We start from the raw sequence: 23,888 nt of genomic DNA, 5'->3' as shown, positions 1-23,888 counted from the left end.
TGAATAGCTAGTGGAGGGCAGGTTTTTAAAATGCTTCTCAAACCTGCATGAGCTGGGATTCATCAGAGGGCATTTTGATGATCCCACCAAGTTATCACACCAAAAGTCATTACAGCCCACACACAATCAACAATCACCCTTGGGTAAAACACAAGAACTTTCTTCTGCATTCTCAAAGCAAGTTTCCTGCACTCTGTGGACAGGTCCTAAAAATCAGGAGCAACCATTGCCTTCTCTCCTGTTGAGTGCCTGAATCCAAGTGATCTAGAGCCAAGTCACAAGTTCCAGAGTTTTCTTCACCATTTCTTGGGTCGTTATGTAAAATTAGACTCCTAATAACCTTTCTTAGTAGGCCAAAGTTCCCAAGATCATTTTGCATATTAGGCAAAACTGGAGTTATGATTGTTACCTAATTTAGATTAGGAAAGGAAGGAAAAGGAGAAAAATATAAGTTTTTTCTAATAAGAGTTTTTTTGGTTTTATTCTGTTTCTTCATTTCCTCCCATTTGACATTTTTTTTTAAACAGAGAATAGCAGAACAGCCGCTTTTCAAGATCCTACCGTGTGCTGGGCCTTGTGTTGGCACTTTCTTGAAATTATTTCATCTAGTTCTCCTAAAAGCCTTGCCACACAGGCATTTTAGATGGTTAAACTAAGGCTAGGCCAGTGAAGGAACTTGCCTAAACTCACACAACAGATCAGCAGTTTCAGAATTCAAATGTGGGTGTCTGACTCCATAGCTAATCTCCCTTTCTGCACCCAACTCTATCTCTCAGAAGTTTTATCTTATCATTAGTCTTCAGTCAATACATGGATCATTGCATGACCAAATTAAGGAGGCGACACATTGCAGAGAAAGCCCATAGTACTGGCCCCAATTCAGGAAGACGGGGCTTTTCTTTTTCCTTCCGCTAACCAGCTATGTGACCTTGGACTATTCCTGTGGTTTGTCTGGCCCTCTCATTACAACTATAAAATTTATTTCGATAACTGGATTATCGCTAAGGTCTTTTTGACGCTAATATCCTATGATTCCTGTATATAATTAGATGAAACTATTTGAATAAATTAATATATTGGAAATCAAGACACAATTCTTTCTGCCTCTTCCCATAATATCTCTCCCTTGAAGAACTCAACTTCCAGGCACTCGTGTTCTCATCATCATAGACATTACTGCTTTGACAATGCCATTTCATTCACCTTTAGAATTTAAAAATCGTCTACCACAAGCACATTTCAAAAATCACTCACAGGCAAAGGTTAAAAAGTGGCAGCTACATATAATGAATTTCTAAAGAGTATTCAGTCCCCGCTCCTTCTAGTACAGGCACTGCTTCTCAACAATAAAGGGACAAGAATAATTGGAAGCAGAGTCCTTAAAACACACACCTCATATTCATCCTTTATCTTTGCAGCAGTCATATTGCAACTGTACAAGAGCCTTTTCACACTTAAAGGAAACTCATTTAGCCTCTTCATTCAGGTTTGATCTTAAGAAGAGGAAACAATTAATAGCCATTCTGATACCAACCAGAGCCCTCACTTGAGTTCCTTGTTGCTAAGGTGTGTGGGTGCCCTGTGGGCATAAGGCAAAGAGGGAAGAAATACAGGGCAGCTGTTTTTCTTTTATCTACCATACAGTTCCCACTGTAAATTAAGCCATTTTCAATCTTCTTAGTCCTGAGTTTCTGTGGCATTAGCATCTTCTATCTCCATGTTCATTATCATTCCTGACAAACATTTCCAGAGAATATTGTTTCACTGTAGTTCTTGTGGCGTTTTCTCTGAAGATACTTTTTGAAGAAACTGATGCTCCAAAATGTGGAAAGGGAAAATATAACCTGAATATGATAGAATTTGTATTAGACACATACACACACAATAACACCACCGTATATATTTTACAGCCATATTTATGAATACAAATGTGTTGAAACATATCTGGAAGGAGATACAACAAACTGATAATTGTAGTTTCCTCTGAGGAGTGGAGTGAGTAGAGGGGACATGGGTGAAAGGGATATTAGCGTGGTCTGAAATGTCTTAACATTTTGAAAAGATTTTTAAAAATTTTTAACTCTAAAATAATTGAGTTTAAAGCAAATGAAAAACATGTATTAGCCCCCTTTACTCTCAATGGTTAGGATGGTTCTTTGATTTCTGTAGCCCTGATGAACCATGGACAAGTTTGCTTAAGCTGTCTGCCATTTGGGGCATGACATCATCTATCTCCCCACCGTTCACCAGGAAAGTCAGACTGGCAACCCTAAAGAAAGTCCAGTAACTGTTTTACTTCCCATCTGATATAATAGAACATAAATAGGACAGATTCAGAATCTGACTTGGGCATATGTCAGGAATGGCACCCTTGTTCTCGCCCACCCTGTCCTTGGTCCTATACCCAGGTGGAGGACCTCCTGCCCATGCATTTGGGTTTCCTGCAAAGACAGTCCTGGAATTGATGAGAGTGGCCCCTGGTTTTTGCCTTTGCCTCTCACTGCCTGCTTTCTCTTCTGCCATCTTCCAACATTCCCACTGACCCTTGTACCCATTGCCAGTCTTTTTAGTCCTTTCATGAAGTCCCCATCACCACTCAGTCTAAAGTAGTATCCCTTCCCCCAGCTGCTTCTTCCAGTCTTGGAACTCTGTAGATCCTTCCAGCTCAGAATGTCAATATGGTAAACAAGTATATGGTTAAAAAAAAAAAAAAAAAAATTCTACAGTACTCATCACAGCTAATGGGGAAGTCTTGAACACATTCCTCCTGAGGTCAGGAAGAAGACTAAGTTGTCCATTATCACCAATTCTGTTCAACATCGTGCTGAGGTCATAGCCAGGACAGTAAGGCAAGAATAAAAATTTAACCATGAACATTGAAAAGGAATAAATAAATCTGTCATTATCCTAGATGGTACAATGTTGTATGTAGAAAATTCAAATTAATCTAATTTACAGGTAAATTACTGGATTTAGAATTTAGCTGTGATTGTAGCTATGAAATCAGCAGAGAAAAATAGTTGCATTTCTATGTAACAATGAAAAAGAGATTGTAAATATTCAAAAAGGCACCATGTACATTAGCATGAAAACTATGAAACACCTAGGGAAATTTTTTTTTTATTTTTTTGCGGTATGTGGGCCTCTCACTGTTGTGGCCTCTCCCCTTGTGGAGCACAGGCTCCGGACGCGCAGGCTCAGCGGCCATGGCTCACGGGCCCAGCCGCTCCGCGGCACGTGGGATCTTCCCAGACCGGGGCACGAACCCGTGTCCCCTGCATCGGCAGGCGGACTCTCAACCACTGCGCCACCAGGGAAGCCCAATTTTTTAACAAAATTTTATAAGTCCAAGGAGAAAATTACAAACAGAAAATAAAAAACTTGTATTATTTTTAAGTGATCTATAAAGTAGTTGGGAGCATTGAATATTTAAAGGAAAGGTTTCAGAGGTGACAATGAAAATATTATTCTTCAAATAACAGAAATGTCATAGGAATCATCTATTTGTTGAATCTGATACATTTTTTTGCATAAGCATCTGCAAATTTTCAAATGGAAAAACAAATATAGCCTATTTACCTAAAACAGTTTGGTCTCCTCTCTCTCTCTCAGACCAAGACAGCTTTGAACTAAGCTGGTCCCAGTGGCTGGAGGAAATGAGTGTGCCTTCCTGATTAACTGAACCCAGCCAGTTCTGAGGGCGCAGCTGAACAGGTGGCAAAGGAAATGACTCTGGAACAATCAAAGCTCAGTGTTTCCTCAGATACACACACTTCTTTGAAGATTCTTTCCTTTGAAAAATTCCTGCCATATATTTTTTAATGTAGAAATACATGTTTGCATTTAGGGGAGTAAACACAGCCCGTGTGTTTCCCTCCCACCACTCCCAAATCCCTCAAAATGACAGCAAAGACGTACGGAAAGGAATTAACCTGTTACAGCTGGTAAGAAAATTGGAACCCATGGGTTAACTTAAGACATTTTGATGAATTTCTAAGGACAAGAAAGGGTAAAGGTGTGTATCAGAGAACAGATGCAGGGAGCTGATGCCTGAAACATACAGAGAAGGTTCACGGGGATTCAGAAGCGATTCTGTGGGTACCACCTCCAAGTCTCCGATCAGTAATCAAGATAAATAGAGGAGGACTTATGGGACACCTGGGACATATATCCTGCACCCCACACATGGAGAGACTGGCAGTGGTTAATATCTGTCCCCACGCTGGAGTCTAAAATCTTTTCTCTAATGAAATTACATGATCTCCCTGAAAAGAGCCAGAGCCAGTGTGGGTGTGGGTACCACAGGGTAAAACTTGTGTTGGTTTTGACACTGAGGGGAGGAAGAAGGCTGCCTATGTGCTGCCTGAACACATGCCCTGAAACAAAACCTGCTGGTTGGTTCCCCCCACACACAGAGAGAACTTCTGTCTGGTTAGCTATTGCTCCTTAACGACTTACCCCAAAACGTTATGACTTAAAATAGCAACCATTTTATAATAGCTCATGATTGTTGGCTCAGTAATTCATGCAGGGCTCAGCTGGGCAATTTTTCTGCTCCAAGTGGCATTGGCTGAGGGCACTTGGTGGTATTCAGATGGAGGGTGGCTGGTCTGGAGGAATCAAGGCAGCTTCACTCATGTCTGGCACAGCTGGAAGGCTGGGCCCTACTGGGATAGTCCTCTGGAGCACCTACATATAACCTGCCCAACATCGAACTCTCAGAGTAGCTGGACTTCTTACATAGTTACTCAGGGATCCCAGAGAGTATGTTCCAAGAGACAGGAAGAGGAAGCCTCCAGTCTCTCAAGGGCCAGACCCAGGAAACAGCCCATCATCACATCCACCATATTCTATTGGTCAAGCAGTCAGACTCCATCCAGATTCAAGGAGGGGTAACATAAACCTCACTTCATATTCCCATGGGAAGGAGATAAAAATAAACAAAAAAAACCCCACTAAGTAGATACTCTACAGGAAGGTGATTTGAGTTATAATGAAAAAGCAGTTAAAGGGGGTAGAGAGTGTCAGGAAGTTGGGAGAATACTATTTATATAGGGTGGTCATGGAAGTCCTTACTGTTTAGATGACTTTTGAGAAGGGGTATTAAGGAAGAGAGGGGGCAACCGTATGGATTTTGGTTTTTACTCTGAGTTCAGTGGGAAATCAGAGGGTTTTCAGCAGAGGATTAATATAATCTGACTTGAATTTTAAAGAGATACTCAGTGCTATGTGGATAATACACTAAAGGGAAAATGAATGGGGTAGTAGGGCTATTTTGATAATCTAGTCAAAAAGTCATGGTGGCTTGGACCAAATGATACAGCAGTGGATGTATTAGGTGGCCAATTCTATAAAGATACTCTCTGGATATAGACATAGCTACAAATATCTTTTTGGGTTCCTGCACCCATTTCTAACATGTGTGGATGTGGGTGTGGGTATGTGTAAGCTTCCACACACCAACAAGCATTTCTTGGACACCAGCAGGGAATCTGAGACTTCAACTCTATTGTGAAACTATCTACTCAGAGATGGCATTAGATTCCACAGGCAAAGGGCTCAGTCCTCCAAGACCACCCTCTACTTCAGACACCAATCACAAGCCCAGGTTGTTATCTGTACTACCGACCAACTGGCTATAAATCACAGGTTTCCATGACTCTCTCCTTGGGTTTGACTAATTTGCTAGAACAGCTCACAGAAATCAGGAAACCCGTTTACTCAATAGATGACCGATTTATCATGAAGGATGTTAAAGGATAAGAATCAACAGCCAGATGAAGAGATACAGAGAGCAAGGAGCCAAACAAAGGTCCTCTTGGAGCTTGGGGCCTGGCACCCTGGCACATGGAAACATTCTTGTTCACCCACCTGAAAGGTTTCTGAGCTCCATCCTTTTGGGGTTTTATGGAGGCTTCATTACATAGGCATGATTGATTCATTCATTGGCCATTGGTTACTGAACCATTCTCCAGCCCCTCTCCTGTCCCTGAAGGTCAGGAGAATGGGACTAAAAGTTCCAACTCCCTAATCACATAGATGGTTCTTCTGGCAACCAGCCCCCATGCTTAAGTAGGGTCCAGTAGTTGCCTCATTAACGTAACAAACAACACCTTTGTTGTTCTCATCACTTAGGATGAGAAATTCCAAGTTTTAGGAGCTCTGTGCAAGAAATGGAGACAAAGACCAAATATATATATTTCTCATTATAAATCACAATATCACAAAGTATACATTCAAAGAATTAACTTTTTTCATCTAATTATACATCATCACAAATCTGTAGTCTGTGAATTATTGGTAAGAAAACAATAGTAATATTTCTTTTTTATTGAAATATAACTTATATACGTTAAAGTATGCAAGTCTTTAGTGAACTGTTTTATGAATTTTCACATATGTGTCTACTGATGTAACTCAGAATCCCTCCCATCCCTGTCAGTACTCTCCCCAGAGATAACCCTATTCTGACCTCTATCACTATAGATTTGTCTGTTTTATGCACTTCATATAAATGGAATAATATAAAATATATCTTTTTATCCCTGGCATATTTCACTTCATATTATGTCTGTAAGATTCATCCATGTTGTTCACATACACAGTGAGTTCATTCCTTTTCATTGAACATGGCATGATTTATTTATAAAGATATAGCTGAGAATATTTGCTGATGGTTTGGAAATAGGGTCTGAGAGAAAGATAGGAATCATTTTTAGTCTGAGCTTCCAGAAGACTTGGAATTGCCAGGAGGAAGGCTGTAGAAAGCAATTTTAGGTGGGGGGGATGGGAAAGAGTTCTGTTTGGGGCATGCTACCTGTGAGATGCTTATTAGATGACCAGTGCAGAGACTGAGGAGGCAGTTGGATATGTTAATTTGAAGTTATGATAAAAGTCTGAGCTGAAGATCTCAATTTGGGAGTCATCAGCGTATACAGATGTTATTTAAGACCTTGGGACTGGATAAGATCTATGAGAGAATGAAGGTGGCTGTCCAGTAAAGTAAGCTGAGGACTGAGCTCTCAGCACTGTCAGGAGCTCAGGGGGAAGATGAACATGGAAAGGAGACTGAGGAGGTGTGGCTGATGAGCAGAAGAAGAAGAACCAAATGGTCTAAAAGTAAAACAAGAAAGAATTTCAAGGCGTGAACTGTGGCAAAGGCTGATAATAGGTCAGTAGTGTCTGGGACGAGTTGACAAGAGCTATTTCAAGGGAGACTGGAGAAAAAACCTGGCTGTATTCTTGTGGAAGCAACTGCTGATTCCCACCCAACAGCCATGCCCTGCTGTTCTTTAGTAACAAGAACTCTGGTTTTATTTAGGGTAAAATGCATCCAGCTATACTTTCTAATCTCCCTTTCATCAAGATGTGACCGTATATGACAAATAAGTAGAAGTGTTTATGGTATTTCTGGGAAGCCAGCTGAAAGGGAGCTGATTCAACCAGGCAGCACCTTGTATATTAGTCACTTTTGACCTCTGTATTCGTCAGATTTTTACTGTGATAGTTCTATGAAACAAACAACCCAAAAAAATCTCAATGACTTACCACATTCTCTTTTATGCTTCTGGATCAGCAGTTTGGCTGGCTTGGCTGAGCAAGCCTGCATTCTAGGCTTTGGGTCAGGTTCAGGACAGCTTCAGTTCCAGGCTGAAAGAAAAATATGCTGTCCGCATGGTGGGATGGGAGCTTCAAGAAGCCTTGTGGAAATTTGCCACACCCTCCTAGTGCTTCAGCTCAGAACCCGAAAGATCACTTCTACCCACTGGCCGAAGAATTTACATGATTGAGCCCAAAGTAAATGAAGAGGGTTATTATTCTTCACCAACTATGGAGAAGTAAGAAAAATTGCGTACAAATAGTAACATCTACCACACCTTCTTTTTTTTTTTTTTTTTTGAAGATGTTGGGGGTAGGAGTTTATTAATTAATTAATTTATTTTTGCTGTGTTGCTTCTTCGTTTCTGTGCGAGGGCTTTCTCCAGTTGTGGCAAGCGGGGGCCACTCTTCATCGCTGTGCGCGGGCCTCTCACTATGGTGGCCTCTCTTGTTGCGGAGCACATGCTCCAGACCCTCAGGCTCAGTAGTTGTGGCCCGCCTAGTTGCTCTGTGGCATGTGGGATCCTCCCAGACCAGGGCTCGAACCCATGTCCCCTGCATTAGCAGGCAGATTCTCAACCACTGTGCCACCAGGGAAGCCCCACACCTTCTTTTATTCATAGTTTCGATGCACTAAAACCCAAAGTGATGGCTAGAGCACCAGCAGCCTTTTTGGGTTATGTGACATTGGAAGCACCAAGCTAAGGTGGTAGAGTAGAAAGATGTGTCCCATTTGTCCATGGAGTCACCATATCAACCATGAACAGGCTAAATCTGACCTTGTTTTACGTGGAAAAAAATAACTGCCATCTTTTTAATTTATTTTTATGTTATATTTTCTATTGCACGTAGCCAAACCTAATATTAATGAACACAAGTGGGTTAAAGTAAGAATGGGAGGTGTATGGACAATACCTTCAAGGAACTTTTCTGTCCTGAATAGCAGAGAGATGGAATAGTACCTGAAGATGCAAAGAAACAAAGGGAGTTTTACTTTTTATTTTAAGTTGGAAAGTATTACAGCATGTTATATAATGATGAGAAAAAACCTAATAAAGAAAAAAGTAATTGATACAAGAAAAGGAAAATTATCGAAGTACTATCCTTGAGTGAGCAAGAAAACCTTGACATGTGGTACTTAGAGGTGCTTTTCTTTTGATTTAACTACGGGTCAATTTATACCTATTATATGACCTGAACTATTTAAATTCCATGAATTTTTCCTGAGTGTTTTCCAGGCAACTCCATATATTAAAAATGTTTTGGGCTTCCGTGGTGGCACAGTGGTTGAGAGTCCACCTGCCAATGCAGGGGACATGGGTTCGTGCCCCGGTCCGGGAAGATCCCATGTGCCGTGGAGCGGCTGGGCCCGTAAGCCATGGCCGCTGAGCCTGCGCGTCTGGAGCCTGTGCTCCGCAACGGGAAAGGCCACAACAGTGAGAGGCCCGCGTACCACAAAAAAAAAAAAAAAAAAAAAGTTTTATTCATGTTTTTTATTTTGTGTAAATAATAATTGAACCTTTCCAAACCCTAACCCCACCCATGCCCACATTGTTTTTCATTTTGAATTATGAAAGGAAGTAGAGAGAAAGTTTATACTGTTTGGAATTATATGAATGATCAGAGGATGGCCCAATAGCCTAAATTTAAAGAAATAACTCATTAAATGGCACAAATCATCTTGCAAATAAAAGTATAAGACACAGAAAGCTGATAAAGCAAGTAAGAAAAATATTTTTTCTAAGTTCCCTGTCAAAGTGGAATTTTTAAACCCACAGATGTTTAGAGGAGGTAAAAATATACTTCCTTGTTTGATGGAACTGCTACAATGCCAAATATATAAATCCACCCACAGCATTAATTAAAGTTTAAAATTTTTTCTCTCTCTAATATGAGTAGCATAGTGTTTTTACCTGAATAAGGCACTGCTTTTCTTCCCTGTTCTGCCAGATAAGATGCAGGACTCCTTTAAATACATATTTTTTTCCCAAAGGGGGCAGCTTGGGGAGAAATATCTAGAGTTCTATTCGAGACGTGTTAACTTTCAGATGCCTACTAGACATCCCAATGGAGATGTTAAGTAACAAGCTGGTTATACAAGTCTGGAGTCCAGGGAAAAGGTCTGAGCTAGAGACATAATGTTGGAGTCATCAGCATTTAGTATGTTTAAAGGCATGGAGCTGTATAAGATTATCTAAGGATTTAGTGTATATAGGAAAAAAATACAGGTCTTTAGACTGAGCCCCAGGGTACAGCATTTAGAGGTTAGGGAAATGAGAAAAAATCAGCAGAAGATACTGAGAAGGAGCAGCTGGTGAGGTGGAAGGAAAACAGGAAGAGTGGTATCCTGAAGGCAAGAAAAGAAAATGTCCGAGAAGAGATTTATCTCTTTTGACTAATAAGGTGGAAATGGAGATGCAAATGAAATTGGATTATGCAAATGACATTGGAGATCATTAGCGATCCTGAAAAGAGTGTTTAGAGTGAAGGGTGGGATTGAACACCTGTTTAGAGTGGATTCAAGAGAGAATTGAAGAGAAATTAGAGACAACAAGAATAGACAACTCTTTCTGGAGCTTTGCTGCCAATAGGAAAAGAAAGAAATCGGATGACGAGGTCAAGGAATTTTGTTTTTAAGTTGAGAGAAATAACAGTATGTTACTATACTTATGAGAATGACCCAGAAGAGAGGGGAAAGCTGATGATGCAGGAGAGAGAGGGGAAACTTACTGGAAGGTTGTAAGCTAGAGAGGATGGGGTCTGTTGCATAGGAAGAAAGCTTGGCTTTAGCTGGGAACATTAACAGTTCATCCAGAATGACAAAAAGTGTTAGAATATGTAGACACCAATGCAAGTAAGGAGTTAGATATGATGGTGGGCGTTGGTGAAGCACTTTCTGATTTATTCACCTTTCTTGGTATTACCAGCTAAGTGAGAATGGGAAGAAAATATGAGAGGTTTCAGGAAAGTTGAAAAGTAAGAAATATCTATCCAGGATAGTAGGAAAGAAAATAAACCCGGAAAATATGATGTGATCACTTGGCAGCTTTAAAGGTCCATTTAGAGCCATCAGCATATTTGTGTGTTTTACTACAGCCATTTTCAGCCGTGGATCCAGGTCTGGGAGGAGTTTCATCTGTGGTTTCTCCAAGCAGTGTGACAAACTGAAAAGTGTCAAGAGAGTGGTATACAAGGAAATGGTTAAAATGATTGACCATAGAATTTAAGCTGAGGTCACAAGGGAGAGGAAGACATGAAGGGGGAAGAGGGAGATGGAGAATGCAAAGATGGTAACATCATGGATTGAAGGTCCAAGTGGAGACTAAAGATATTGAAGTCAGGTACTAAAATGGATGAGCAGAAAAGATGGCAAAAGAGTTGTAGAGTACCTAATACTGACATTTTGGAGGAGACACAGTTTCAGCATAAGAGCAAGGGTTACCATGAAAGCGAGGCAGGGTAAAGGGCAAATCACTAAAGGTGAGATTGAGGAACCACAGGCCAGGGGGTTGGAAGGCCTATCCAAGCGTACATGTAAATCACTAAGACTTAAAATAGCAGAACTTTGGCAAGAATGACAATGAACCAGAAGCCAACACCTTCACTGAAGATCACCGGTCAGTGATAGACTACAGTGAGGATGAGTACTGATTGGCTAATCTCATAATCTAATGACGTGAGATGCAAAGCTCAGGGGTTTTATGGAAGAAGCTGGGAGAAAGGCAGCAAATGCAAACAAGAGCAGGAAGTGCACTTCCCCACCTATAAGAGACACCTCGGGAGGGCTGCAGGGGAAGCCTTAGCCTGAGGCAAATTGTAGGCTTCAGTTTTAACAGGAACACTTTGGTAGGGGTGTTGAGAATGGATTGAAAGAGAGCAAAGTGTGGAAGTAGAATAAGTTAGGAGGCTACTGGAAAAATTTAGGCAAAAGATGTTGGATGCTTATCCCACAAAGATAGCAGAAAAGGTGTGAAGATATAGTCGGCCTGAATGTTTTTAAATATACCATAATTCTTTGTACCATTGATTTTAAGATCACCCCCTATTTCTTTTTTTTTAACATCTTTATTGGAGTATAATTGCTTTACAATGGTGTGTTAGTTTCTGCTGTATAACAAAGTGTATCAGCTATACATATACATATATCTCTTCCCTCTTGTGTCTCCCTCCCTCCCACCCTCCCTATCCCACCCCTCTAGGTGGTCACAAAGCACCGAGCTGATCTCCCTGTGCTATGCAGCTGCTTCCCACTAGCTATCTATTTTACATTTGGTAGGGTATATATGTCCATGCCACTCTCTCACTTTGTCCCAGCTTACCCTTCTCCCTCCCCATATCCTCAAGTCCATTCTCTAGTAGGTCTGCGTCTTTATTCCCATCTTGCCCCTAGGTTCTTCATGACCATTTTTGTTTGTTTTTTAGATTCCATATATATGTGTTAGCATACGGTATTTTTTTTTCTCTTTCTGACATACTTCACTCTGTATGACAGACCCTAGGTCCATCCACCTCACTACAAGTAACTCAATTTCATTTCTTTTTATGGCTGAGTAATATTCCATTGTATATATGTGCCACATCTTCATGTAACACTAAGAGAAAAGGCAATGCTACCAGTTAAACTGTGATATAACTTTTTTATGATTTCAATTTTAAGATGCATCCAAATTTCAGAGATGTTAAAATATTAAAATATGCATCTGTGAACAGATGAAACATAATATATTGTTACACTGGTTGAATGTACTACTGTACGAAGGAGGAAATTATTTTCCCAAAAAACTAAGAATTAAGAAAACTGAGTGTTTAACATCTTAGAGGGCTTGCTAGAGAAACTCCCTGACAGCTGCTTGAGGAAAAGCAAGGCTGTGCTCCTGTTAGATGACCTTCACTGGACACATTTTGCCACCTGTTTACTAATTGGCTCCTGTCAGAGAGTAGCTCCATGTTCCTTGGTATGTCTAATTAATAGTCACACATCAATTTACTCATCATTTGTGTCTCCATATACTACTTGTTATTTCTAGTTAATGGTTCATGTCTGATCGCTGTGAGAAGGTAGCTCAGATTTGTTCAGGCTGCAAATTTATCCCTGTCGCTGATGAATATTACATTATGGCCACAGGAAGTAAAAGAGGAAAACAGCGGTCTGTGCTAAGTTAGAAGTCTTATGTTCTCCCCTCTTCTCCCATGTTGTATCAAACCAGCATATCTTTGTCATTGGTTCATAATCCTGACTGCACATTAGAAACACTTCAGGGTGCTTCTTAAAAATACTTATTCCTGGACCACAGCCCAGACCAGTTAGATCAGAATCATTGGAGGTGAACTTCAGGCATCCATATTTCTTAGAAAAATACAAGTGATTCAAATATCCCACCACCACTGAAGTCCATGGGTTTTGGCAGTCTCTTCATTAATAAGTAATAAACTTTGATGAGCTCAGATCAATTTGTCTAAGAAATATTGCTTTAACAATATAAGCCATGTAATGGTATATAGCAGGCATCAGAGATGAATACAGAATGATGTGGAAAGTTACAGTGTGTCACTTATGAAAAATAAGATTGTAGAGAGTATTATCTTAATTGAAATAAGTTGTGTCTACATATTTTTGTGTGTATGTATATCTAATTAATATCCAGAGATCAATTTACCTATTATTTTCTTCTCCATATATTGCTTATTATTTCTAGTTAATGATTCATATCTGACCATTATGGAAATATGATTCTGAATTGTACATAATGAAAATTTAACCCTATCACTGATGAATATGACATACACACACTGATACATATACACACATGTACATATGTAGCTATACACATATATGACACATACCCATATATGGTGATGGAGTATTAAAAAATGTTTATGATTTTAAATGCTCAAGATTACAGGAGATTTTAGTTTTCTTCTTTCTTTTGACCTCACTTTTGCTATGTAAATGCATTTACTTTGTAATAGAAATTCATTCAGAAACAATAGCCTTATCTATTCATTGGAGAAAATTTGGAAAATTCATAAAACCATAAGTAAGAAAATTTAAATCATTCATGATTCCACCAGCCAGAAATAACCACTTTGGACATTTTGGCTCATTCTTTCCAAAAAATTTTTTTTCTTTATATGAGAGTGTGTGTGAGTATGTGTTTGTATACAGAATTATATACTTATACTGAAAAAAATTTTTAAGTTTTTAACCTTTTTGTTCTCTTAATAAAAGATTTTACCATGTCATTAAAAATTCTCACAAAACATAGGTTACAATGAACTACATAGTATTTTACAACAAGATTGAGGAATACATGCAATATAGGTAGGCTTTAAGCCATAAAAACAAAACAATCCAGTAGAGTTTGGGAGGTCAGAGAGCTGTAAGACTTAACAAGCAATACTGTATGTGTTTGTCTTGAGTGTCCTCTGCAAGGCTCTCTCAAGAACTTGAGCAAGGAGGGCTGCAAAGCAGGTGGCACTGACATTTGTGAATTGTAGTCCTGGGTGTTTCACCATATCATTACAGTGAATATCTGAGTTAATTTAGCAAAGTGAGATGGGTTAATGATAAGAGATTAAGATATGTGAAACTAACTTAGGTAGTCAGGATGCATTCATTTCTAAGGCATTTCCAATGCCAGGATACTTACATAACAAGAACAGCATTTTATCTGGTCATCAGCACCCATGAAAAGTAAGAGATTCCCCAATAAATTCCGCAAATGTGTACTGTATTTGGGGGGGGAAAGCAAGACCTTTTATGGTGCCAGGCACTGGTGGATGGAAACATTTTTTTATACCCCAGATTTTCCCTCATTAACCAATTTCTCAGCCATAGACCAGCATCATGATGAATATAAGGCCATAAATTTGCCGTGGGTTATTTGTTATTGATATGTGATTTTCTGCTCTTGTGACAGCAGAGGCTGTGTCTGTGGGAAAAATCCCAAACAAGATTAGATTGAGGTTCCAGAAGCAAAGAGGAACGAATAGGAGTGGAAATGTGTACAAAGGGAGAAGTAGAAAGAAACAGAGAAAAATAGAATAAGATGGATTATTCAAGAAAATTCTGGAGATCAAGAGTGAAATCATTATGAATTTCTAAATTGTGGTTCTACATAAACTCTTAAAGAGAAGGAATCTGGCTAGACTGAGGATTTTTTCCCTACATATGGGAATTTTAGTTTCCCAATTACATCTCAGTGGGAGACTTCTTGTAATTGAGTTTTAAGTTCACAGATGGTGGAGTCTGAAAAACTGTCACAAATTGACCAACACTAACAAAACTGAAAATCTCTAGCCTGTCTTTTTTTCTATTCCATTTTCTCTGCCCTCTTTCTTTCTCTCATGACACTAAATCTCTGCCAGTGTTTGTCTGGAAACAAAATGTGAATCAGAGTTTCAAGATACACTGAGTCTGGAAGCATTACTGTTTCTTGGTTATAAGGACTTACAAGGATAACAGTGATTAACCTGTTATTGCTATAGTACTCAGACTTTGTTTAAGGATTGTTGTCATTTGTTGTATTATTTTATGGTCAACTGATACATTTTAACACCAAATATCATACATTTTGACTGTTGGCACTATATTATTTTATTCTTTATGCCTCTTCAGGAGTTTAGAAGGAAGAGACTATAAAAGACATGGGATTTAAGTAATACAGCTTTGCAGATGCTAGGGGAACATGGGGTGAAAGATACCCCAGAATACAATTCCTGAAGAGACCCATCCACTTACCGAGTCCTTGTGCAAATCTAGCCAAGACTGAGGAGAAAAAGAAGTAAAAAATGAAATATTTTAGTACACATTTGGGAACTCTTTAGGTTTTTCTGAGGAAACAAGAAACCACCATAAGAAAGGGGTACTCGTAAGTGTTTAATTTTATATGTTGGGGTCAAGTATGGAGCATTTTATATGTCTAGCAAAGAGGCCATTGGGTTATGCTGTCATCTGGGACATTATATAAGTCTACTAACTGAATTTTTTTAGACAACATAGCTGAGAGTTCTTTAAGATTGGGAAATAGGATAGTTGCTTTCTTGGTTTAGTATACAAAGTGACATTGAAGTAAAATTGACCTAAGCATTTTTTGGTCATATTTCAGAAGCATTTCATAGCACCCTCCAAGAAACTGCCTTGAAAGCCTGCATCCCCACAGCATTGGTCTCAGATAGGCATAGAAAAAGTAATAAGGTTAGGAAAGTATTGTAATGAAAGCTCACATTGGAAATTTCTGACACTCTTCCAGTCCCTTTCCTTGAGAGGAATTACATCACCACTGTTTTACATCTTACTGTTGTCTCTCACTGTTAATTCTATTCAGTTAACAAGGGGAGAACATCTGTATAATCTAGCTACATGATCTAGCATCCACCAAGAATTCAGACGCTTTTCTCCATCTTCACTGCTCTCCCTGCTTCACCAAGAGGAGAGTTTGTGATACGCACCAAGCAAAAACGCCTTTACTTCTGCTCTTGGAATTTCATGCAGGGTTTTGGGTCTCATCCTGTTGCAAATGAGGCACTTCATCCAAAGAGACCCATGGCAGGATGGAGGGAGAGGCAGAGGGGTCAAGCCAAGTTCATAGGAAACTAGGGCCTCACCTCTTAATGAAGAGGTGATAATGAAGAACATTATCATGTGAATGTGTATGTGTGTTCTCTTTTGAAATCTTTTAATATGAGGGCTTCCCTGGTGGCACAGTGGTTAAGAATCCGCCTGCCAATGCAGGGGACACGGGTCTGAGCCCTGGTCCGGGAAGATCCCACATGCTGTGGAGCAACTAAGCCCGTGCACCGCAACTACTGAGCCAGTGCTCTAGAGCCAGTGAGCCACAGCTACTGACCCTGCGTGCCACAACTACTAAAGCCCACACGCCTAGGGCCTGTGCTCTGCAACAAGAGAAGCCACTGCAATGAAAAACCCAGGCACCGCAATGAAGAGTAGCTCCCACTCGCCACAACTAGAGGAAGCCATGCACAGCAGCAAAGACCCAACGCAGCCAATAATTAATTAATTAATTTTAAAAATCCTTTAATATGATATAATTTCTTTAATTAGACAACATATTTTCCTTTTAGTGGAAGGTGAATTCTACAAAAGAGAGAGATTAAAGTTTCTGTGTCCCCACCATATTAACAAAAGATAGGGGAAAAAAAGCACATGATCATCTCAATAAATGCTGAAAAAGCTTTTGACAAAATTCAACATCCATACATGATGAAAACTTTCATCAAAGTTTGTATAGAGGGAACATATCTTGACTTAGTAAAGGCCATTTATGACTAAACCTCAGCTAACATCATACTCAACTATGAAAAGCTGAAACCCTTTCCTCCAAAATAGGAACAAGACAAGGATGTCCACTCCCACCACTTCTATTTAACACAGCATTGGAAGTCCTAGCCGCAGCGATCAGACAAGAAAAAGAAGTCATCCGATTTGTAAGGGAATAAGTAAAACTGTCAGTATTTGCAAATATCATGATACTGCACATAGAAAACCCTAAAGCCTCCACCAAAAAATTGGTAGAACTAATAAGTGAATTCAGTAAAGTTGGAAGAAATGCAAGCCAGGGCATTGTCCCAGGCTAACATTGTGAACCAGCCAGTCAATGACTTATACAAGCTTCAGTGGTACCAAGTACCTTACCTACAGAGCATAATGGCTACTTCACTTTCTGTTTAAAATCTCACACAGATTGCTCTTGTGGCCAGTCCTAACCTGGAACCATAGAAGGAAGGGAATTTTGGGAAATGTAGTTCCACTTTTAGCTAAATAGCTCAAAACTGCTGCAATTTCCCAATAATGCTTTACAATTATACCCTTTCATTTCTAATCTTCATCTCATTATTATATGCTTTGTCCAAAATATAACTTGACTTTGTTAGCTATTTGTTATCTGTCAGTACTGAATATATTTCAATTCTCTTTAAAATGTATTTATTTAACGAGATGCTTTCCATCAGTATGCCTGTCTTTGCAGCCTTGTTTTAGAGTCAGGTGTGGAGTAACCCAGACTTGATGGCTTTCCCTGTCCATTTTAGACCCTTCTGTAACACACATTTCTCTTTCCTTGGGTCTTGACTGAGTACTTCATATCTCAGCTCGACTTTGCTTCTAAACTCTGACTACAGACACATTTCTGAGCATCCTTATTTTACTTTTCTATTATCATTTTCTAATTTTCAAAAAATTAAATGTAGTTTTATATCATCCATGTATAGCAAACTCATCAACTATCTCTTTGGGAGAACTGAAGGCGCATGCTGGCTATATTCTGGTAGATACGCATCTTGTCTAATTAATAAATTGTTGAAAATGAATAATAGACTATGATATATAGAAAGTTTTCCTCTTAAGATAGAGGCTGTTTGTTCAGCAAAACTTGACTCGTGGGTGGGGGTAGAATTGGGGTACCTTACTATTTAATTTTCCCTCGTGATTTTTCAAACTTAAAATAATCAACAAGATCTTGCTGGTCTACTTGTTATATTCCAGAAGAATAGATTTCAATAGGTAAAAAGCAGCTTAGTAACAAGTGAATTGTTCACATTCACCAGATCAACCTATTTTGAACATTCTTTTATGTTTATCCATTACTATAGTACATAAGAAAATGTCAGATATTCCAAATTACATTTCTAAAATTATACAGAGCACTTGTACTGCATTTGTTTTCTTCCAGCATTTTTCAGCATGATTCAAAATCACATGCTTCTGGTTAACATTTTTCTAGTCGATGTCATTGAAGATTTCCTTAGAAATCATTTCCTAATGCCTGCAGATGTTTTATTTCTGGCCTTCTACCTCTAGGATTAAATTTCAGACACTAACCTATCTTTGTAGAATCAGTAATGAGGTATCTGGCAAAATACTCATGATAACAAGTAGATCAAATATTTCCTAAGTAGTAAATAGGAAGTAATATTTTGAGGGAAAGAGAGCTTAATGCAATTAAATTACAAACCTTATATATGCTCTAGAGCACGTACTAGGCCTTTTTTCCATTTTCCTCAACTGCTCACGATCTCACATGCTGTTGGAAGTTAATAAATATTCATCAGTGATTGATGACATTGAGCATACTCTACTCAGAGACTAATACCCTCAGATATTTACCAAGCAGCCAACATCAGTGAAATTTTCATCACATTGCTCAGCTGGGTTCCATGCCTCCAGGATATCCCTGCTGCAATCTGCCCTGTGTTCTAATACTAAATTAATCTTTCTGAAGCTCTACTTTTATCATATCACTCCCTTGTTAAAAAATATATATGATGTATACTCTTTGCCAACTGAACTATGTCCACACTCCTTAACATTACTGACCAAATCTTTCCTTTTTCTGGCACCATCTCCTCCAAGCCACCTCCTCACCAACCTCTCCTAGCCTCTCAACTCTACTCACTAGCCGTAATCCAAGCTGTCAAGTCTTCAAATGTACCAAATAGGTCAAGTATGCTCTATCCTTTTTCCAGGTCTTTGCTCCAGCTGTTCATTGCTTTGAACAGTCCCCCACCCAACTCCATCCCATGGTCCCCTTTGCCTAGATAATTTCTGTTAATCCTACAAATTTCAGCTTTAATATTTCTTACTCCTTGGGAAGTGTAGGGGAGGAGAAAATTTCCCCCACTACCCGTCTTGAGTTCATGTGGCTGGACTGATAATTAAATTGACCCAAGACAGATTAACAGAAGAAAAAAATTTTAATTCATGCACACAGAGGTCTCATAGAAATCTGGGACCTAAGAACTGGCTAATGCAGGCAGCTTTTGTACATTTTAGACAAAGAAACAATAAATTTGTGAGGAATTGGCAACAAAGAAACTTAGGTTTAGGGTGCTCAATTAGTGAAGAATCTAAACAGAGTTTGGGCTTGGGAAAGTAAATTAAAGGAGTAGCAAGATTTGTTTACACAGGATTCTCTGCCCAAATTCCTGTCTCTGGTGACAAAGGTGTCCTACCTCCAGATGCAGGGAGTGCACGTTTCACATGAAAGAATTCTTTCCTGCTTTTAGGGAGACAGAAAGAAGAGTCAAGTGTCCTTTTTGCATTGGCCATTTCTTAATTAACTTTAACTTTCAAAATAAGCAATATGCTATCATGGTATATTCTGCGGCAGCCCGCCCTGAGCCCCAACAAAAGGCACCCCTGGACATCCTAGACTGGTTGGGGTGTCTCTGCTTGTGCTTCCCTAGCACCTATACTCCCCTGTCTGAAGTAGGCAGAAGGATGACCCCTCAAAGGATCAGATCCTATTCTCTAGACACTTTAAAGCTTGCTTTATAAGCAAAAAGGGTCTTTGCAGATGTGATTACATTAAGGATCTTCAGACGGAGAGATTATCCCAGATTATCTAGGAGGGCCCTAAATGCAATCACAAGTGTCCTTATAAGAGGAAGGCAGAAGGAAATCTCATACAGTCAGAAGAGGAAAAGACACACAGAAGAAAAGGTGGTGTGAAAATGGAAGCTGGAAGAGGGAAGAAACAGATTCTCCCCTAGAGCCTCTGGAGGGACCACAACCTTGCAGCACCTGGATTTCAGCCCAGTGATACTGATTGCTGACTTTCGGCCTCCAGGACTATAAGAGAACACATTTCTATTGTTTTAAGTCACTAAATTTGTGGTAATTTGTTGCAGCAGCCTAGGGAAGCTAATACACTATCATAGTTCTATCAGTCAGGGGTCCATCAGACAACAGATGATAGTCAAACTGGTGAACAAGAGTCAAGTAAAGGGAGGGTGTAGTAACATAGGGCTAATAAAAATAAGTTGCCCTTATCACTTCTGAGAGGACAGGGGAAGGGAGCTGTTTCCAGAACTCAACAAGTAACTGAATGGCGACGGCTCCCCAGTGGGAGCTATGGCCTTTAGTAGGGGACCTGGTCAATTTACAGTGACCCAGCAGGGAGAAAACCAGGGGAATCAATATCCCAGCCTCACCCTATCTCTACCCTCTGATCTCCCTCTTTTTGGTTAAACCCAGAAGCTAAGGGTAAGGGAGTCTTCATATAGTCCACAAAATGTATGAGTCTCTCAGAGCAGAGAGCCAAGTGGAAGGAGGTGGTAGAGACTGGATGGTAGGGGAATTATCCTATTCAATTGCAATGGCTCATTTAATTACCTAACTCCCTCCCTGTGCTTTAAATGCCAGCAACTACTCCATCTGTCCTCTTTATTATGAATTCCAGTGCCTGACCTGGAACTTTACAAAATATTTATCAGATAAAATTAATTAACAAAACAACACCCCATAGAAGAATTAGAGACCCTTCACAATTGGGATCTAGTCTCCTATTTCCAGTTTCATTTTCCACTATTTGCCTTTAAGAACCCTCTGCTGGAGGCCAGGATGGACCATGAAATAGTAACGAAGCATGCTTCACCCTCTCCCACCTCCACACCTCTGCTCATGCCTGCTCGTCTTCCTCAGCCATCCTCACCGCCTCTACTGAATTTCTGTCGTACTTTGAAGGCCATCTTTTAGGCTACCTCCTCCATGACATCTGTCAGGATCACCCTGTCGAAAATGATGCCCTCCTTCTTGGCACTCTTTCAGCTCTCGTTTGTATCTCCCTGGTAGCAGTAACTTTTTATAGCTGTGTTCTTTTGTCATGTGTACACATGTCATAACTTAACTTGAAGACAGTAATATCTTGAGAGCTGCCTCTTCATCTCATAAAATGACACAGGATTCTAAACAGGATTTAGCAGTGATTTAAAAGTAAGTGCACAAAAAAACAATGTGAAATAAGTAAATTAACTGTAAACTTTTTGTTAATTAGCATATTTCATGGTCACCTAGCTATCCTAGTCTCTCTTTGTTTTTCCTACTGAAAGCTAAAAGAATCTTCTTGGAATGTCAACTTTATCTCTTTCTATAATAGTAGTTTCCTCATTTAATAAAAGTCAGTCACACAAGAAAAGTCCCCACTCTTGACTTACGAAGTTAGTAATTCATAGAAGTACTGTGTTGTACTATAAAGCATCATGAAGAAGGATTTGCCCTCCGAGGTGATGGGAGGTAGTAACAGATCTTCAGGAATCCCTCTGGCATTTCTGAAGTTTGTCTTGAGGTCTGAATTTTCCAGATTTGGCACTCCTCAGAACCCAGGGCAAGGTAAAACTGATTTTAATATAACTGCTTGTAAAAGGGGAAAAATAGAAAGAAAAGAGTCATCAGGATTCAGAGGAGTGGAATGTATGCTAACCAAGTTCTATGGCATTTTAATAAAAGTCATATTAGAGGAACAAATACTAGATTTAAGAAAGCTAAAATGATATATTCTGCTGCAAAATTCTGTATCTCTTAATATGAGAATAAACGTTTAAAAAAATCCTTATTCACGATTACCAGGAATACTTAGGAACACTTATGAAAGTTTATGAAATTTACTGTCCCATTTCACTATAGTATCACCTAAAAAGAGAATATAGAGCTGAGTACATTTCCCCAAGGACTATTATAAAGGATGGTATGAATACCTAACATATTGATTTTATTGCTGTCAGAAACACATACTTCCATACATAAAAGCAATGTCGTTCAGTAACTATGTTTTGCAAATGACTGCAGTACCATAACTACATCCCAGAAAAACTCATATGTGAATATCTTTGGAAATATTTAAGCTCTTTAATATTTGAATTGCTTATAAATGTTTATCTGTGCTATGTTTTCCTTCCAAAACCTACCAAGCTTACATCGTTGTAATGCATAAGTCAATATTTGCATATGGATATGAGTCAACACAGCTTTGCGATAGATTCATTTAGATGCAGTGGGCAGAATAAAATACATGTTTTCTAAAAGAATAGCTCCTCTTGGCTATTCAAAAGCAACTCAATGTTCAGTGTTTCACAGCTACTTAAACCAGTGGAAAGTTAATAGCTAAATTCTGAAAGAATAAAAAGTATTTGAAAAAGAAGAACACCATGCATTACTCAGAACTGAAGCAGCTTCCCATTCTCTCAACATGGAGATACCACACATTCTGCTTTTCAACACTCTGTACATGCAGTATTACAGAACTGGGACCTTTAGACTCAGTGGCCAGAGCATCTTTTGGGTCCTAACGTAACTTAGATAGCACAGAATTGATACTGACTAGTAATACTAAGTCAACTTATCAAGTCAACTGCACCAGAAAGCATAAGGAGACACTCCAAACTCAGATCAAGGAGCATTTTTGTCTCAAATGTACATAAATTATATAACCCTCCTTCCTCTACATTGGTTGTGGACCAAATGGGCCCTCCATATCTTGTAAACTATCTTGGATTTCTAAAATAAAGTCTTGCATCTTTCTTTTGAAGATTCAAAATTGCTCAGCATTTAAATACCAAGACATAGTCTCAGCTACTATGTCCATGAATGATACAAGGGACTAGCAGAGATGCCTAAAACAATTAACTTGATAAGGGGAATGAGGCGAAGGAGCACTTACATTTGAGATTCAAGCCCCAACATCTTAAGATAAAGTTAAACCCCTAGCAGCAAAGAAGAGAGGAAGAGATTTCCAAGGTTTCCTGCTTGCCCCCATATTTTCCTCCTTTTTGTGTTAATATGAAATTTTAGGACGTGCTAACAGGCACAAGGAACAAATGCTGGATCAGAAGTAAATTCCAATTACTCAGCCATAAAAAGAAACGAAATTGTGTTATTTGTAGTGAGGTGGATGGACCTAGAGTCTGTCATACGGAGTGAAGTAAGTCAGAAAGAGAAAAACAAATACCATATGCTAACACATATATATGGAATCTAAGAAAAACATGGTTCTGAAGAACCTAGGGACAGGGCAGGAATAAGACACAGACATAGAGAATGGACTTGAGGATACGGGGAGGGGGAAGGGTAAGCTGGGACAAAGTGAGAGAGTGGCATGGACATATATACACTACCAAATGTAAAATCGATAGCTAGTGGGAAGCAGCCACATAGCACAGGGAGATCAGCTCGGTGCTTTGTGACCACCTAGAGGGGTGGGATAGGGAGGGTGGGAGGCAGGGAGATGCAAGAGGGAGGAGATATGGGAACATATGTATATGTATAACTGATTCACTTTGTTGTAAAGCAGAAACTAACACACTATTGTAAAGCAATTATAATAAAGATGTTTTAAAAAATAATTTTTAAAAATGAAGTAAATTCCACACTCAGGAGCTCCCAAGCCTACTAGTGGAAACAACCCATGAGAATTAAGAATTATAAATTTTCGATCAGTGGAGCATGCAGTTCCAGGTGAGTGATCAAGCAATGCTTCATGGAGGTGGCATCGAGT

Source organism: Hyperoodon ampullatus, assembly GCF_949752795.1.
Source record: "Hyperoodon ampullatus genome assembly, chromosome: 1".
Classification (NCBI taxonomy): Eukaryota; Metazoa; Chordata; class Mammalia; order Artiodactyla; family Ziphiidae; genus Hyperoodon; species Hyperoodon ampullatus.
This window is presented reverse-complemented; position numbering follows the sequence as displayed.